The following is a 15942-nucleotide window of genomic DNA, read 5'->3' as shown; positions in this document are numbered from 1 at the left end:
GCCCTGACGACCCACTGAACTCACTCTCTGCCTAGAGCAGACAGCCATGTCGTGGGGGCTCATGGCGGAGGGAGGGAGGGGTGGGAGAGAGAAAGGGAGGCAGGTGAACCAAACCACAGCAGGACAGATGGAGAGAGCCCCTGGGGCAGGTACCTGTCTCTGGGGGAAGTCACAGCTGGGCACACATGGAGGTAAAGAGTGTCTGTGCATCTCCTTCTGTGTCCTTTCCTGTCCTAGAGTCAGTCAACATTGACTGCTGACGATCGTTACACAGGACAATGTGTCAAAGACGCTGAGTTCTCGAGGGACCAGTGTGAGGATCACCATCATGGATAGAGGCAGCTTTCCAGAGATTAAAATCGCAGCTTGGACTCTGTATTCTCAATGCATCATTCTACTTAACATGCGCAGTGCTGACTCTGCCAGGCACTGTTCCAAGTACTTTCAGATACTGACTCACTTAAATCCTCCAAAGGACCCTAAAAGGTAGACACAGGTCCGTATTGGCCCGTGAGCTGCAGGCCCTGGATCCGAATCCAGGCTGTCTTGGCTCCAGAGTGCGGGTCCTTGATCATTAGCCACAATACCTCCTAATGCAAAGTTGCTGGAGAGTAATTTACTAGGATTTAGGGAAAGTTGCAAAATTAATTGTAAACAAGATTAATAGTGTTCTCCTTTCTTCTCTCTACCCTCCAAAAACTCCAGCAAGCAAAATAAGAGTGTTTCTGACAAATATGGGTACAGTTTCTCCTGGCAACCCTCCCAAAGAAGGCCCTGGGTGCCATGTGAACATGCCAGCCTGCATCGCTTTGAGGCTCGTAGTGAAACAACGGCCAGTATAATAGCACTGCACCACGTGGCTCCCTACCTTTCCCCTTGTTTTCCTTCATCTTGATCTCCGTGGGCCTGATTTCCCAAATAAAGCATCAACACTTTAATCCTGGCCTCAGATTAAGACATGGGAAGAGGGGACCTAAGAGAAGTCTGCAAGGGGACTCCTGGGGAAGAGCTTCCTCACTAATAAAAAAAGAATGACATGGAAGGACATCCTGCTTTGCTGGACTCATCAAGTCTGCCTGTGATGCCTGGAGCAACTGCAGCCACTGTGTGACAAGGAGGGGAGAAATCACCCATCTGCTAAGGATGACTAAAGAAGGGAAAGAGAAAACACCTGGCTCCTTGAGCTGCCAACTCACCCAATCCTAGGTCCTTTCTACCTCCAGATTTCTTGGCTGGGGACATGCAACACTCATTATTTAATGACTCTTATTTGGGCTGTCTCTTATTTACAACCAAAAGATCACTAGTTGACACAATAACAAGCAAAGAAGGCAACTAATTTCCACATTAACCCCCATTTTTACATATGAAGAAAGTGGAAGGCCAATGATTTGCCATCCAGGGTCATAGGGCTGGTCAGTGAGAGATAAAGCCAGCGTGGCCCCCAAAGTCACATCAGCCAGGCCCCCAGTCTTCCACTGGCCACAGGGGAAACAGACCCTTGGAAACAACACCTCGCAAGATACCGGGTATGGTGGACACTTCATAAATACCTTTCAAAAGAATACAATCAACAGAAAGCTCATCTTTCCCAAATTAGCTCAAAGCCTCATGGTGCCTGGGGGTAAAATGGGAAGAAGCCCATTTCCACAGATGCATATACTAAGCACCAAAGTTAACTGCAGAAAAAGGAAGTTAGGGACAAGTTTCCAGAAGTGAGAGCTAAACCTGGAAACAAAAATAACCTCAGCTCCTTCCCCTTCTAAGAGGACCCAGAAAGGCCCCAGTGGTTGTCAATCAAAAAGGATTCCACTGCCCTGGCTGGTTTGGCTCAGCAGTTAGAGCATCAGCCCGCAGACCAGAGAGTCTCAGGTTCGATTCCAGTCAAGGGCACATACCTCAGTTGCAGTTGGGTTTGTGCAGGAGGCAACCAATCATGTGTCTCTCTCACATTGATGCTTCTCTCTCTCCTTTCCTCCCTCCCTTCCTCCCTCCCTCCCACTCTATCTGAAGATAAATGAAAAAAATATCCTTTGGTGAGGATTAAAAAAATAAAAAGGATTTCACTGAAATCGCCCCACCTCCGAGTGCCCTTCCCTGATGGTCCCTTGCCCAGTGGCTCCCAACCCTGTTGGAAAAGAAGCGAGCTTGACATAGGCTCCATCACATTGAACCTCACAGCAACTCAGTAAAATAGGAATTAGAATCCCCTTTTACAGATGAGGACACTAAGGCCACACAGTTCCCTGGCTCTGAAAACATGCCCCAGGCCCAGGAGGGAGAGGTCAAAAGAGCTGCTTCAGGCTGGAGATAAAACCAGCACTTTCCTCCTCTGTGACCCTCTGGACAGAATTAAACCAGATCAAGTATGCAGAGCCAAGCCCAGGGCCAGGGGCACATGGGCTCCAAGGGCCTTTCCCTTCCCCACCCAAGGCCCCAAGCCCTCTATCCCCCTAGGTGGAGAGGCTTCAGTACACCCACTGATAAGAGGGTTGTGAATGAGCTCACCCTGTGGCTAGGACTCAGGAACTCCAGAGGCCACAGCCCTGGAACCCAAATGGAATCAGGGGGCAGTGCTCGAAGACAGAGATGTCCCAGCAGTGCTGCTATTCACAACCGTCAAAAGGGGAAACCACCTCATCGCCCATGGGCAGATGAATGGGAAAACAACATCTGGTATATCCATACAATGGAATACTACTCAGTCAGAAAAAGGAATGAAACTTTGATACATGCTACAAGGTGGATGAACCTTAAGAACATGCTCAGTGAAAGAAGCCACACACAGAAGCCCACATTTTATGATTGCTTTTGTATGAAATGTCCAGCACTGGGAAACCCCTGGAAACAGAAAGCAGAGCAGTAGTTATCGGGGGCTGGGAGAAGGGGCCGCTGGGTTAGCACAACATTGTGAATGTACTAAATGCCAGTGAACTGTACACTTTAAAATGTTAATTTTATATTATGTGGATTTCACCTCAATTGTTTAAACAAGAATAGTAGGTAGGTGACTGCGCAGAACCATGCTGAGCCCCTGGGAGGGAAGAGGGAAAGGAAGCTTCCTGAAGGGGAGGTGGAAGGAGTAGGGGAAGAACAGGCGAGTAGTAAACAGGCAAGTTTTGAAAGGTGGATTTGGAGAGTCAGAGAAGGGGAAATGAACCACCCTGAACTGGGAATTAGAAAACACGGACTGGGCAAAGCAGCCTGACCCAAAGCACAGTGGGAACCTCCACCTCCAAATGCATTCTGAGGATGAAAAGGAAAAAACTCCCGTTTACTAAGCACCAACTGTGTGCCAGGCACCCCTTGTCTGAGCACAGGGTCAAGGAATCATGGTTAGGAGCATGGGATCTGGAACCTGACAACCTGGGAGAAAACATTCAGTGCCCCCATTTACCGGCTGTGTGACTCTGGCAGGTAGCTTAACCTCTCTGTTCCTCAGTGTCTACATCTGTAAGCAGGGATGATAACCACAGCTGCCTTGCTGCAATGAAGATAAAATTAAACCATCTATGTAGCTGCTGGTGCTTGCTATCATCATCACCTTTCCATCTTCACAGCAACTCTACAAGGTATCCCCTCCCCCCCCCCCCCCCCCCCCCCCCCCCATTTTACCAATGACAACACTAAGGCTCAGATCCTGGTGACAAAACCAATGAGCAATCTGAAATGCATACTCTCCAAAATATTTAAATAACTGAGCAACAACTCAGTTTCAGAGGTGAGCACTGAGGCCCAGAGACAGTAGGTGGCTCACCCAAGGACACACAGCTGGTGAAGAAGCACCAAAACCAGAACCCAGGTATTGGCCTCCGCCTTGACCTCAACCACTCCGGCCAAGTTTCCCGACCCCTTCTCTCCTGAAATGCTGATCTGACCTGGATGGAGTACTCACAGTTCACCTCCCTTCTTGCCACTCCTCTGCCGAGTCACCCACACAGATGACCTACGGCTTATGCAGTCCCCCACAGCTAGATAAAAGGAGCAAAGACTGAGATGAGAGAGAGATTAAGCTCTCTGACGTAGCAGGAAGACACACCAACATATGAGAAAAGAGTATGATACTGTTTCTCAGTTCTGCCAAGGGCTTCCTGTTATCTACACACCCCAGGTACAGTAGAAACCCACTGGTCAACCAGATGGCCAGGCCTCAGCTGTGCCCAAGAATGCCCTACACTATACACAGTGGAGTCTCCTCCCTCCTCCTTTCTGAGGAGCTGACCCTTGCTGTTGAGTCTTCCAGCCTGTCCATAGTTTCCCTCCCCCACAGAGAGGTTCTTGTTTCACAACCTCCTTTGGTTACCTGGATGAGCCAAAGCTCTCTCTCCTCCTCTTTGGGAACCACACCACTTCCCCAAATTGGGGCCCAGAGAAAACAAAACTGTTAACATTGCCCTTCACGCCATCCCAATTCATCCAAAGCCATCACACCAGTGGTCCACTCTGAACACTGGATTCCTCCTACCCAACACCTAGTCATAAGGATCTCACTAGCTGCAGTTACCGAAAATTTCTAAATTCTCCCCCCAACTCCTGTATATATAAACACTACTCCTACATACACACCAAAACAGACCCACACATAATCTCTTTCCCTCTCTTTGAGTACCTCCCTGGGTAACTGCCCCCATTAAACCTGTCTCCAGGTCCATAAACATCAGAATAACCTCTGAGTCCTCCCTCCTTCATCCTTCACGGGTATACTTGGGGGCCATGTCCTTAAGATGTTTCCTTGCCCAACACACCTTGACCTTGAGTTCCCACTTTCACACTAGAACTACCTTAAGCCGACTCCTCACAACCTGCAGCCCTAAGTAACAGAATTAGCCTCACCCCAGGGCTGATAAGGACTCAAACCATATCCATTTTTACTTTTGAGGCTCTCGGTACACACCTGTGCACACACAAAATGAAGAAGTGCTAGGGCAGGGTTATATCTGCTGCACTATATTTTTGTTCCAACCCTGGCAAAGCATCCCTGTGACGCCCTCTATAATCCCTCACTTGGCATCTAAAAGGCCAAAACCTCCACGGAGGCGCTTTGTGAACAGCAAAGGTGAGAGCCAGACCTGGTTCCTTCATTCACATACCTGCCTGCCCCTCTTCTAGTCTCTCCCTTCAACGCACAGTGAAAAACAAACAGGAGGGCTAGATCAGACTTTCTAGAACACGCCAGTACTCGTCAGGATCCCGGCAGGGTCAGGTGACAGACCCACTCAACCAGGGTAAATGAGGAGTTAAAAGGGTCTGGGTGCAAGGGTGTGGGTAGGGTACGGAAACCAGTAAGAGACGGCAAGGATCCTGAAGCAGAAGCAAGGGGAAAGGACGAGAACCCCGGCGGAGGGCTGCCTCTCCCCTATCTCCAGCTGGGTCCTTCCTGCTGGGCTGTCCCAATGGGAAGCCAGCGGCCAAGGGCACCCACTGGTGTAGGAAAGGTCAGGCTTCTCCCTTGGGAGAGCAGCGAGGAGATGGGTAGGCGGGGCTCTGCAGGGCCACAGGGAAGATCCAGGGCACAGAACTCACGTCACATCGCTGCTGAGGGCCTGTGCATCGGGCAGGTACAGCCCAACACAGTGATCAGGAGCTTTAGGCTCAACTTCCCCTGACACTTGTGAGCTTTGGGGATTGACGGTCTAACCAAGCCATTTATTGGTCAATTATAAAATACTCAAAGGGTACATGCAATACAGATCCCACATCTGAGTTTTTCTGAGGCTCAACCAAGACTAGGTTCCTATATTCCCAGCCTAACAGCCCTCTTCCTGCCTCATCAACCCTCCAAAGCTGTCACCCTTAGCTCACCTGATGACCTTCTGAGACCGCTCCAGCCCCCAGGAGCTCTCCAAGCCCTGAACCCCTAACCATCCACGACCCTCATGCCTTTTTCTACAGCCCTGCACTGTACCAGGCCCTGGGTAGGTGCCAAGGGTACTTACGGTGTTTCTGACTCAGCAAGAGCTCACAGGCAAGAGAAACCAAACAGCATGAGCATGCAATGTGGACCGGCAGTCAGGAGCCACCCAGCGGAATAGGCAGGGGGTGCCCAAGGTGAGCTTAGGGGACAGGGAGGGAGGGGCTCGGGTGGCTTGAAGGTGACATACAGGAGAAGAATGGTAGGAAATACCACCTGAAAAGCCACCCCATGTGAAAATGTAATGCTGGTTGGTTCTACCTGTTATAATTTTTTAAAAATATTTTTTCTTTATTGATTTTTAGAGGGAGAGAGAGATAGGAACATGAATGAGAGAAAACATCAATCGGCCACCTCCTGCTTGCCCCCACTGGGGATTGGGCCCACAACCTGGGCATGAGCCCTGACCGGGAATGGAACCAGCAACCTCTTGGTGTATGGGTCAACGCTCAACCACTGAGCCACACAGGCCAGGCTACCTGTTATAATACTAATTAAGCCCTAACTATTGACCAATCACTGCACTACAGGTGTTATCATCTCCTCTAAGCCTTCCAACAATCCCAAGAGGCAGGAACTGTATTTGTCCCCATTTTTCAGATGAAGAAACTAAGCCCCAGAAAAGTAAAGTTCCTGACCCATCATCTTACAACTACTAAAGCCTAGCATTCCGGCCCAGGTCTGCCTGACACTGAAGCCCTTGTCTTTAGGCACTGGTTCACCCTGGGCAAATCTCATCTGACGCCATGGAACCCAACGGCAATTTCAGGGCTGCCTGCCCCAAACCCTCACCTGGTATGGGCCTTGGAGACGGGTTCCATCAACCCCCTTCAATTGACTATATTAAAAAGACTTCTGTATTGCTCTCAAAAGAAGCAATTTGAGACTAAATTCACAGAGAGCCTGAATTTTAGCAAGTGACAAACTTCAGTTTTTCTCTCCTACATGATCAATTTTTAGGGATGGGTAATAAGTGACTGAGTAACACAATGGGTAACAATAGACTCTTTATCCTTCTAAAACCAAACCCACACACCATATGACAATAGTTATTTTTACCCACTGACGTAATTAACCAAAATGTGAACCGCTTCGAGCAGTTTTTAAAATCAAGTAGCATTTTATGGGATTTGGAACATGCACAGCTTTCTTCTGAGAGGCCATCGTGCTTCCTAGCTCTCGTCGGTCTCCCGTGTGAAATTCTTCCACTGCTCCCTGTAAAAGTGGCCCCAGAAAGGTAAATCACTGATCATGAGCACAGTAGTTGCGATGGACTCTCCCCCTGAGCCCTGAAGCCAGACAGTCAATGTCATTATGGGAGACTTCCCAGAAGGCAGCTGGGACACTGTGTGGTGGCCTGAGCACCTGGTAACCATTTCCACCTAGAGTCCAAAAGGGGGCAAGAAGGCTGGCAGGCAGCATGGCAAGCTACCCACAGCATAAGACACTGGGCAGAGCAAGGGTTTGGAAATGGGCTGACTTACTCTGCCTCATTTGCAAATAAATGAGTCTCTCAACATAATGCTGCCATCAAAAGGAATTGTGGAGAAGGGTGGGCATAACCCAAAATTCTGCATCCCCAAAAAGCCAGGTGAGGCGTCGATGGAAGGGATGAACACCAACCACCCTGCAAACCACCAGCTGGCAAACCACCATTTCTTCCCTCTTGGGCCTTTGGAGGCATGATGAACTCTTCCAAATGCACAGAGAAAAAGTAACCAGAGGGGCTATTTTGGTGAGGCTATGTGAACTTGAGATGCAGAACTGAGGATGACCTTGGAATCCCAGGCCAGAAGTTTCCATGGGTATTTTTAGCAGCAGAGCTATTTTTTTAAAACAAATCTCATGGAGAACTATATGCATAGACTTCTACATTTCCTACATGCCTGTATATGTATATATGTATATGTGTATATATGTATTCCTGGATAAAAGTAAGTTTTGTCATTATATATATATATATATATATATTTTAAAGTTCAAGTAACTTAATGGGTTTTTTATATTTTTATTGATTTTTAGAGAGATCTAGGTTTTTGTTGCTGTTGTTGAAATATTTTTATTGAATTTTTTTTTTTAGAGAGAGAGGAGGGAAGAGAGGAAGAAACATCTATGTGAGTGAGAAACATTGATCAGCTGCCTCCTGCACACCCCCTAATGGGGATAAGCCTGAAACCACGTGCCCTGACCAGGAATCAAACCAGCAACTTTTTGGTGCACAGGATGATGTCCAACCAACTGAGCCACACCGACCAGGACACCTTTGTTTTATTTTTAATATAATCAATACACAACCCAGTTAAGACACTGGTGTGCTCCGATGTATTAAAATTTGCTGTAATACATATTTGGACCAGTGTTTTCATTACAATGTCATTACCATTTTAAACACAGCCAACGTGGAAGGGAGGAGCAGGTTTGCAATGAAACTCAAACTCTTATGGAACCCCTAGACATGCCTAAGGAACACGATTTGACAACCCTTTGACTTTACGAAGGAAGAAAGTTAAGTCCCAGAATGGTTCAGCCACTTGACCGGACACCCCGCACGGAGACTACAGCCCGAATCCCTGCACAGGCCTCGTCTCCCATCTCAAAAGAGGGTCACAGGTGGTGGCCCAGGCCCCCGTCGAAGCCTTTTCTCCACAGTATATAATAAATTTGGGCCGGTCCTAAATTGGAGTTTCTTTGCCAAAATCTAGCCCAGTGACATGTTTTATTTTACCCAGATTTTTATTTTTAATTTACCTCCATTAGAATACTATCCTATTTTTTCCCACTATTGTTTTTTCCCCCAGCTCTTCTGAGGTATAACTGGCAAATAAAAATTGTTCATCATTAAGGTGTAAAATGTGATGTTTTGCCACAGTATTTCCTAACATCTTGAGCAATTACTTGAATATAGGAGACTGGAGCATTTCCAAAATCCTGATTTTTAGCTTTTGAAGAAAAAAATTGTAAAAAGATGAAGAGCTCTGGCTTTCTTATCTGGCCACATTCAAGCAACTGACTGGATGGGCTCCCCCTGCCAGAGGGTGCATGCATGGCGCGCCGGCCCCTCTGGGCGCTGTCGCCTCAGCGCTGGGAGCAGTCAACGGTGACAGCACAGCACCTCCCCGCTCCCTTCCCTCGCACCCCTGCGCCTGCGTGCAGAAGGCTGAGAAGAGATGTGGCTGCTCATTCCTCGGCCACTCCAGGTACCTATGCTCCCAGCTCACCCTGAGACCTCTGGCTGGAGCGCACGGAGTTCGCGGGGTGCCCTGGCTGACACCCGTTTACCCTGTTTCTCTCTGAGGATGCGCTCTCCGGCCAACGTCAGGTGCAGACAGTGTGCATGTTGGGAAACTGAAATGCTTCATTCTGCCTCCCCTAAATGCTCTGCTCACCCTGACCTGCCCCCTTGCTGCCACCACCCAGAAAAAGAGTGACCCTGGCCCTGGCCGGTTTGGCTCAGCGGTTAGAGCGTTGGCCTGCGGTCCAGAGAGACCCGGGTTCGGTTCTCTGTCTCTCTTCCTCTCTCTCCCTCCCGCCCTGTCTGAAAAAAAAATGGAAAAATGTCCTCAGGTGAGGATAAAAAAAAAAAGAGTGAACCTGGGGGAGAGGGCTCTGAGGCTCCGGGGGGAGACCTGTAGTTGCTCTTCTGGAACCTGAGTAATAGCACCACCCCACAAACCCCCCGATTCCCTCCCTCACTGCCACGGTAAGAATAGCACAAAGCCACCACTGGCCACGCTCAGGGCTGCTCCTCGTGGAACCCTCCCCGTCCCCACGGCACCAGCTGGGTGTCTATGGTCTCTGCCTCTGACTGCCTGGTCTCCCACGGCCCTCCCCTCTTCCCAGGGGAGCCCAGACCTCGGGACTCCAGGTTCCAGCCAGCTTTTGAAGCTCTGTCTTCGACAGCCCGCCGAAAGCTCAGGGGTCTTTCACGGCCTACTCACTCTGGCCAAAGAGCTGAGGGTGGACCCTGTCTCAGAGGCCAGTGGGGACTTCAACAGACACAGCTGCTCTCCGTGCCCTCAGAGAAGCATCCTGGAGCAGCCCTGTGCTTCTCCGAGGTTTGCAAGCAGACAGCCAGTCCCCTCAGCACTGCGGGCTCGGAGGACAGGGAACATGGTGGGGAGGAAGTGAACAGGACTTCAGTGAGTTTGGATCTGAATCCTGGCCTCGCCACTTATTAGGAAGGAGTCCGGGCCAGTGGCCACACTTCTTGAGATCTGCCACCTGTAAGTTACCATCCACTCTGTGGCCTGATGTGGGGGGGATTTGTAGGTGCTCCATAGACAGCAGCAAACGACAGTCATCGACCCCAAGAGCACAGGAATGAGGAGGGCACGCTCTGGAGCCCGACCCGACCCGCTGCAGAACCCGCCGAGTCCTCAGCCCTTTCAGCGACGGTCCTCACAGCACCCACTGAGCAAGGCTGGGGTGAACTACCGCCAAGCACCGCGAAGTAAGATGAGTACATGGGTGTTCTGTGTTTGTGAAGTTTCATAACAAAGAAAGGTACAGACCGTGTTTACCCCGGAGGACTGCTGTGACAAGTGTTCAGGGAGGCAACCCATGGGACACCCCTCCAGTGCAGCGAGGGCACCGCAGATAATAGCTATTATTACAATTATTCCCACAGCAGGAGCTGGGACAGGAGGCTCCAAGAGGTGACACACGGGGAGGGGTGAGCCGTCTCACAACAAGGCTAAGAAAAGGCAGAACCAGAAAGAATTTCTAACACAGAGGGAAGAAGTTGGGCTGAAATTCCCGGAAGCTGCGTTCTCGTCTCCCGCTGCCCATCATGGCCAGAGCTACACCGGGGCCAGCCCACACCTGCCCGCCCGAGGACAGCGCCACTCTGCAGACTCACCGCCAACCCCACCCCCACACTGCCAGCGGGTCCACCCCGTCTGGCTGGGAGCACAGGACCCAGACCCTGCTCCTCCCCACAGGACAGGGCAGTCTCAGAAGTCACAGGTGGTGGCGACAGGCCCGCTCTTGGCAGATTTTTCTGCCTACAATATTCCCTTCCAGTTAAAAAGTGTGTCACAGAAATAGCCAGACAACACAAGAAACCTGAACGGTTCTCCACTCGGCTTTGAACCATAACCTGAATGCAACCACCACCAAAAAATAAATTAAAAAGTTCCAAGGCAGAACCATGCCATCGTCCTCTCTACGAGACTGACCTTCGATAAAATGGCACCTTGGCAAATCACCTGGGGCAGGTACTATCCAGCCAGGGACTGCATGAAGTAACCACTTTCATTGCATAGCCAAGCAATGAAAAGAGGAATCGGAGTCAGAAAACACGGGAATTCTGGAGAGCTGGTGGCCAGGAATGAGGAAGAGAGCACCGGGAGGCCACAGGTGATTTTCAGCATCACACGAAGCCTACAGAAAGCCCCAACCAGAGGCTGGCAAGTGACCTCCATTAACGGCCAGACAGTACAGAGTTTAGGCTTCCCAAGTCCTACAGCTGCTGTGGTGGTGTGAAATCAGTCACTGATAATGCATCAATTCATGACCACAGCTGTGTTCTAATAAAACTTTATTCATAAGCATTAAATGTATATTTAATTTTCAACTGCCATAAAATATATTCATCTCTTGATTTTTTTTCCAAACATTTAAAAATGTAAAAACAAGAACAAAAGCAAAAACACACACACTCTTAGCTCACAGACCACCCCAAAACAAGCAGTGGCTGGATTTGGCCCTCGGGACCGTAGTTTGCTGACCACGGCCCTAAAGCACATATTTACCCTGGACAGAGCCAAGGCAGACCAACAGCGGGTCAGTGCCCGAGCCTGTGGGCTGGGGCTGGTTCTGCGTCCTGGTGCCGGCAATCACTAGCTTGAGCACCAAGCGAATGAAATTCAATCTTCTCATCTGAAAATAGGGATTATAACAGTCCCCTCCAGAAACACATGAGAGAACTAAATGAAAGAATGTCTGGCACAAAAGCAAGTGTTTAAGAGAAGATAACTCCATCACTGTTGCCACTGTTTCTTTGCTTTTGGCAAGATTTCAGTCAGCTCCGTTTAAAATCACAGGATCTCTGATGCTGGTCTGAATTTCACGTCGGAAGTCTTTGGCTCATAAGACATGGGAAGGAACAAAATCTTTCTTAATGAATACAGGGCACGTGAGAGAGAAAACAACTTATGATACATGTCCATTGGTGACAGAGGCTGGTGCCTGGTGGTCAAAACACACTGGCCACAGAGCTGCCTGCCCAGGGCAGCATCCTCTGGACTCCGCACACCTGCGGTCTGACTCTCTCTCGCAGCATAAACATAAGAGGAATCACCACTTCATGTTCTCTTTGCCCAGCACATGGCCGCCCCTGTAACGTGCGCATCCAGCGCTGGCTGATTGGTGGGTTTGAACTGGATCTCCAGGGGCTAGAACAGAGCTGAAGAGACATGTGTGAACTTCAGGGCCAAGGAGCAAGCAATCGGAATATACATGGTCAGTCACAAAGGAGGACAAGACCTTAGGGATATCTGTACCAATCAGCCTCCATGTAGAGCTGAGGAAACAGGCCCAGAGAGGTAATGTGTCCCAAGTACCTGGGTCTGAAACGCATTCATTCAGCCACGTTGGCAGCGACTGCCTCTCTGTGCCAGGCCCCACGACCATGAGACAGAGAGATGACAGCGCCCTAGTCTCAAGTTGCTGAAAGACTGGCCAGGGAGAGAAAGGAAACAGACAACTGATGTTCTTTTCTCCCTGTAGGAACCATTTAACTTGGTGAGGTTATCAATATGTTACATTCACCACTTTACCTCTCCTTCTGAATTTTTCAAAATACGCACTGGTTTTTTTGAGGTTTTGTTTTTTTTTTTTTTACAATAGATGTAATCAATGCCTGCTATGAAGGAAAGTGTGAGCCATAAAAGAACTCACCACCGAGGCACATTTTTCCACACAGCTACCTACCTCAGATTCCCTGAATAATCTGTGTGTCCCCCCCAAGCCGGTTCCAGTACCCAGAAAACGAGAACTGTCCCCCACCCTGCTTGCCCAGCAACTTCGACACACTCAGTCCCCAGCACAGACTGAGTTTTCCTCTGCTGTGCTCAACGCGGCCCCCCCACCACCACCACTGCTTGTTACTACAACTGTATCTTTTTCCTCAGTGGGAAACTCCCTGAGGCTGGGGACTTTGTGACTCGCACCCAGCACAGCCCCTGACCTGGCGGGTGGCTGGAAGGCTGGACGGCGCACAGCGGCAGTGTGGCCGATGGAGAGGAGGGGGGTGGGCACAAGGTGTAGACACGAGAGTTGTTTTTGATTTGGACGGCAGGAAAGTACAAAAGAGAACATTCAGATCAAAAATGAGAAAAGGGGCAAAGGCACGGAGGCCCACAGAAGCGGATGTCACACGTGGGAGGTATCAGAACCATCCGGGGAACGTGTTACAACTACTGAGGCCCAGCCCTGTCCTACTTCCACCAGCCTGGGCCTCTGTGTCCTGTATCGGCCCTGTTGCTGACTCAAACGCCTTCCAAAGTTTGAGAACCACTGGCCTGAGATCCTTAAAGGGACAAGTCTGCAGGAGCCACACTGGTAAGCTCCCAGGAACAGCTCCAGGGGGCGAGCTGGGGGTTGGTTTGCTTTCAGGAAAACTCAACCCAGAATGAACTAACGGCATCCTTTAATGGTCTTTTAACACGGGAGGGGCCTGGTCTTCTGGATTCCAGGCTGAGTTTGCCCAGTGGGTTCCCGTTGGGCCCAAACCAGACTCTATCTGGTGGAGAAGGTGGGCCAAAGGAAGTGTTCCCCTGGGATGCGTTGCAAATTCCTGACAGCTTCTTCCAGTTCTCCCTTCCACAAATCCAGCCATCCAGCAAATCTTGGAAAGTAATCCCATCGGCCTATGTAGGAATTTGGGCCAAGAGTGACTTTCCTCACTAACCAAGGACTTGGATTGTTTTCCTATCAAGGTCAGAAGACCAGTACTCCATCACCACACCATCTGTTCAAACAACACATTACTGGTTGCATTTGCGGGTCCCTTCATTTTCCTTGTGTGCTTTCAGGAAATGGAATTCAACACAAAAGAGATGCGAGGGATATAAACATGGTCTGTAAACAGCAATCAGTTGTGCTGGGTTCCAGCCAGATCCACAGCAAATGAGTCAGCATTTTGCAGAAGAAGAATGGATGTGGAAGAAAAACCTGGGTTCCAATCCCCACCCCACCAGGTGTATGACACTGGGGGTCACAAGTTCTCTGGAGGTGTTAGTTTCCACATATTCTACCTGACTTCCCATGGTTATGGCAAGCAAGACCTTCCAGAAGGTCTTGTACAAAACAGATGCTTCATAAATGTGAGTGAGTTACATCCCTGAGGTACACTAATCTTCAGAGGTAGCAGTGTTCAGCCTTGAACAAAAGATACACAACACACACGGGCATTTTACCCAGCTGAAGATAGTTATTAACTATTAGCAATAATTACTGCATTGTATAAAGTTTGCATTAACAAGGAAAAAGCTAAAATTCTCGAAGTCTCATAAGTCCAGTCCATCTTTCTTTGCCATCTAATAAAACACTTTTTATTTCCTTTCATGGGCTTAAACTTCACTAAAAGGCAGATTGTCTGAGGGCATGCCTCTGAGACAACAGGACTCTGTGTGCTCAGATCATCCTCTGTTCCAGTTGACTGTTTTCTGTTTTTCTGAATAGACACTGTACAGAATCGGGAATCAGAAACAGTCCTGTGATCTCCCTAATTGCTTCCACAGACAAGTCCAAATGGGTAAATTTTTTCAAAGACACAACTGACTCCAACCTCAAATACTCCTCAAGTAGCTCTCAGCCTTCTCTCCCACAATGGCTTGGACCCCCTCGGCCAGCCCTCACCCCCAGGCTTGGCAAGGACCCAAATGGCAGAAAGGACTCCCCTCTAGACAAGACCCGTCTCCGCCCAGTGAAGGCCAGCACCCAGAAGAGGAAGGCCAGGAAGTCGAAGACAACATGTTCTTGGGCTTCTGTCCTCTTGTTACCCTGAAGTTGACCCCAAGTGTGATCCAGAATCTAGCACTGGGAAATCACTGTGCTACCATGAACGTCTGCACCCCAAAAACATTCCTCTTTTTTTAATCCTCACTCGAGGATACTTTTACATTTATCTTCATACAGAATGGGGGAGAGAGAGAGAGCGCGCGAAAGAGAGAGAGAGAAACATCGATGTGAGAGAGACACATCGATTGGTTGCCACCTGCACGACCCCAACCAGGGCCTGGGATGAACCGTAACTGAGGTATGTGCCCTTGGCCGGAATCGAACCCGGGACTTCCTGGTCCACAGGCCAACCCTCTAACCACTGAGCCAAACGGGCCAGGGCCCAAAAACATTCTTAACAACCACATACACACATCCATCACAGTAGACACCACACACCAGCCCACACAACATCAGATTTGACAGATGTCAACAGAAACTGGGGTCTCAGTCTCCCCAGCATTGTACTGGAATTCTCCAAGTTCGTTTTATTAGTTGTGCCACAGAACAGGTAGGTCCTGTTCATCGAAAGGTGGGACCCAAGGAGAGGCTCGAGTTTTCTCAGTAAAGAGTGTGAGGTTCAAATTCCCAACAGGTGTGGCATCAGACAGACCATTCTTGATTTCAGACATCAACCTCTGTCCAAGTTATTTCCCCATTCAGTAACCTTAACATGCCAGGGATATCTTATTACAGCACTTAGTAAGCTTGATAAAATAACTTTATTGCATTCTTTTAAAAACAAAAATAATTGCCCAGCCGGTGTGGCTCAGTGGGTTGAGCATTGACTCATGCACCAAGAGGCCGCTGGTTTGATTCCAGGTCAGGGCACATGCCTGGGTCATGGGCCCGATCCCTGATGGGGGCATGCAGGAGGTGGCCAATCAGTGTTCTTTCTCATCGATGTTTCTCTCTCTCTCCTCCTCCTCCCTTCCTCTCACTCTAAAATCAATAAAGAAAAAAATATTTTTTAATAAAAAATAAAAACAGATGATTAAAAGCTCCAGAAAGGTCATTTTGGCAAGATC

The 15942-nt window shown here is 49.2% G+C and overlaps 1 protein-coding gene across 3 annotated transcripts in view; it reads right to left on the bottom strand.

Moving 5' to 3' along the window:
• PTPRJ (protein tyrosine phosphatase receptor type J) overlaps positions 1-15942 on the bottom strand; it is a 148856-nt gene that overhangs the window by 46556 nt on the left and 86358 nt on the right. The gene's annotated exons all lie outside the window — the stretch shown is intronic.

This window comes from Molossus molossus, unplaced genomic scaffold (assembly GCF_014108415.1).
Source record: "Molossus molossus isolate mMolMol1 unplaced genomic scaffold, mMolMol1.p scaffold_m16_p_13, whole genome shotgun sequence".
NCBI classification, from domain to species: domain Eukaryota; kingdom Metazoa; phylum Chordata; class Mammalia; order Chiroptera; family Molossidae; genus Molossus; species Molossus molossus.
The sequence above is the reverse complement of the archived record's forward strand: the minus strand, read 5'-3'. Positions and strand labels throughout refer to the sequence as shown.